Here is a 3,568-nt window from a genome sequence, read left to right on the forward strand (position 1 = left end):
GCATGTGTACTCCTGGGCACAGTGTCTAGCTTACTCAAGCTCAAACTGCTCCAGAGTTCATTGCTTTGAATTAATTGCACTGTGTATTTGCATGATGCCTATCACAATGAAGCACCAGTTTTATTTCAGTACCACTGACTAAAACCAGCATCTCCAATGATTCTTGTCTACCATATAAGGGCCTAGTATGCACTTTAAAAGATACTGCATTCCAATCCTGCTGAGGTTGACATTTATGTGTTTACATTAGTGTATTTAAAGCTGTTTCATTATTTCATTAACATCTATATGCAAAATTGTGATGGGAAAATACCACCACTTGGGTTAAATGCAGCCCATTTTATCTCTACATGAATCTAAAAGCAGTTTTCAGCTCTTGTGAACAGGTCACCAACATATATTAATATAAACAGCTGAGGAGCAGCACTTAGAAGCATCCCTGCAACAATTAGATGAAAATGCTCAACACGCACTTCAGCAATGCTGATTTCCAAGAAACTGGTTACAAGTAGATGGACTTCACTTGAATTTTAGTGCAAATATATGAACATTTCACAAAGGTGTTTGTTGGTCCTTGTCATAATCACTTACACCCTGGCTCAAACTTGTTCACAGAGCTTTGATTATGTTATTAACGAAATTCATTGGAGAAATGCAGAACAGTCAGAGGTAGTAACCAATTTACCCACTATTCATTCTAAATACAAGACCATTATGGGCATGAGTAAAAGTGTAGGGTTCATAAATTAGATACTGTCCCCAACATGCAAATGTAGCTTCTGAGAACATTAGTGGAAGGTCAGCAGCAGAGCAAGACCAGTGCAAAGCCTTAAGTATACAGTTTACACAGCATGCACATCCAAAAAGTTCTCCATCCTTTCTATTAGGTGACAAAGGAGTTTCAGTACCTCTTTTTTCCCCTTCTTTTCCAATCAGTAGTGGTGACTGGAGTATCAGAATGAATCATCTCTTCTTTCTTACCCTTTTGCTATCTTACATTTTTATCTGGCATCCTTCAACTGATTTGTTTAAAATAGAAAAAAAATAGTCCTCCTTTAGTCAGCTCCTCACAAAACCCCCCTCATATACCGTGAGACTGAAGACAGAGCCTATATCTAAATATTTTAAAGGCATACTGCCAATGTTTACAGATGCAGAATAGACCCCTCTGCTTGCCCCCTCCCCAGACAGTTGCATTAGACAAAAATGCCTCCTGATACATAGTATCACTAAAATGAAGGCGATCTCTGGTTCTTGTGTGGGCAAAGTGCCAATGTTTGGGGAACTAGGTTTGATGCGTTTTGTGAGTGTGCAAGGCTGATATATGGCATTCCTACTTTAGCTACTTCTCCCATTCCACTGAGCTGATAAAGTATATTTTAATATGCTTTGGGCTTCCCATTTTAATTTATGAAGATCCTATGCTTCTGAATGGGATTTGCAAGCCATCCATCCCGTAAGCTCACAAGAACAGCCATTGGGAAGAACAGAGCAGATGTGATGTGCCCTCATGAATCACATGCCCATTCAAGCCTGGAAACTTGAAACAGAGCTAGAAGGCCTAATTTCATGCCTGCCAGACTAGAAAGTATCAATGAAAAATCTATCCTCTATTAAGGACTCTTCCCAACTGAATGCTGCTCCTCCACATCTGTGTCACTGAGCATCTCAGCAGAGGCACTTCAGCACTCACTGGAGGTCAGCAGAAAAACAGCCATTCTCCTGCTATTAAGTACTGCACAAAGACTGTGGAGTTATGCTCAATGCAAAAAGGTCCAAGTGGACTTTCAGTGATCCATCATATTTTTTCAGCTTCCTAGTCTTCTCCTTATATCTTCCCTTTTCCTATTAACATAATCTCTCTGTTTCTCTATAGGAAAGTTACCAAAAGTACTTTACAGCAAAGCTAAAGATCACATGAAGTTTTTCAAAAAAAGTAAAGAATAAGCCTATAGACCCATTTCTCTCTAGTTACAAATAGTTCCCATTAAATCTAATGGAAATTAGTCACCTGCTGAGAGATTACAGCCTTTTAAAAAACTTTCCCTCTATGCTAAAAATTGTTCCAATGTTCAAAGAAATCCATGCATTAGTTACAGTGAACTTAAACAGTATCTTCCACCTGGATGTAAAGTATTTTGCAACACAGTGGGCATGTCTACACGTTCGTTAATATGTAGTAGTTACTGAGCATTTAGTTTGGTACTCCCTTCTCTGTTTGTCTACACTTGGTTTCCTGAAACTGGTAAAATCAACTTATTTACACCATCACAGAAGGTAGCAGACAGGATTCAAAGCAGTTGGTTTTCTGCTTTCTCTCTCAAATACCACTGATTGGATCATCTCTAAAGCCATTTCCTGGCTCTTGCAGAAATAAGAGGCGCAGACAGAAGAGCAGCTCCCCACTGTAACTCATGTCACTTTGCAGGAAGTGCTATGAATTACAACAATCCCACAGGCCCAACAGAAGTTCATTGTTGGGTCCCAGGGGTTGGGGAATCTAGCTGTTGTTTAGAGTGGCTGTGAGCCTACAGTCACTCTCCCTGTAACACCATTCCTTCACCCTCCCAGCCCTGACACTGTTCTCAGAATAGGAAGAAGGAAAGGGAGAAGGAAGAGCTTATTCTGCAGGTTCCCCCACCCTGGAGGGTGCCAGTCCACCCACCCCACCCTCCAGTGCCAGCTGAAAAAAAAAAAGACCCAGACTGAACTCCCTCCACTTCCTTTTCCCCTTCCCATTCTGAAGACAGCACGGCAGCAGAGCTGAGCTGCAGTCAGCCCAGCCCTGTGTGCTGACACAAGTTAATGAAGGTGCTCTATTCTGGAGTGTCTTCATTTGAACCCTCATGTAATGCATCTCATGTTCTTCAAACCTTTTGACTATCAGCCAAAAAACCCAAAACAAAAGAGGAAAAATGTTGACTGTTGCTTGCCTTTCCCTGACAAAGGTATATGGGCAAGCATGACTTGCAATATTTGAAATATTATATTAGACCAGTTCTGAAATGTTCAAATAGTCTTAAACCATTAAATAAATATGTATAGCACTGATTATTCATCACATATGTATTTGTTACTATTATAAAAATGCTAGATGGAGTTTTGTGCGGTAATATTTTAAGACAGCCTGAGACAGCATTGGATGCAAACAGTAAGATTATTCTAAATATGGAAAGTCTGCTTCTCTTTCTCTGATTGCATATTTTGCACTTCTTCATAAATGTTTCAGACATAGGAGTCTCTGTGGGAATTCTATGTGCAGAAAAATAATCAGGTCATGGAATGTGCAGAGGAACTTGTTTTGAATAATTTTTGTTGTTTAGTCTGCCTTATTTCTTATTTTATTAGGTTCATTTGCATATATTTTATTATTCTGAAATTTGTAACTGAGATGATTGGCACAATGGATTTATGAACAAAGATCTAGCAAAATATGGAATTTCTGTCCAGACATAGAAGGGTATTAGCTACATTATTCCTCAAACAGGTTATGTTAGCATAATTTTAAAAGAATTTTTAATACATATATACACACACATATGTGTGTGTGTGTGTGTGTGTGTGTGTG

At 39.2% G+C, this 3,568-nt stretch overlaps 1 protein-coding gene across 2 annotated transcripts in view; it reads right to left on the minus strand.

Moving 5' to 3' along the window:
- The window catches only part of SMPD3 (sphingomyelin phosphodiesterase 3), a 217,077-nt gene that overhangs the window by 126,952 nt on the left and 86,557 nt on the right, over positions 1–3,568 (minus strand). The window lies entirely within an intron of this gene.

This window comes from Gavialis gangeticus, unplaced genomic scaffold, assembly GCF_001723915.1.
Source record: "Gavialis gangeticus isolate Ggan-Ray unplaced genomic scaffold, GavGan_comp1, whole genome shotgun sequence".
NCBI classification, from domain to species: domain Eukaryota; kingdom Metazoa; phylum Chordata; order Crocodylia; family Gavialidae; genus Gavialis; species Gavialis gangeticus.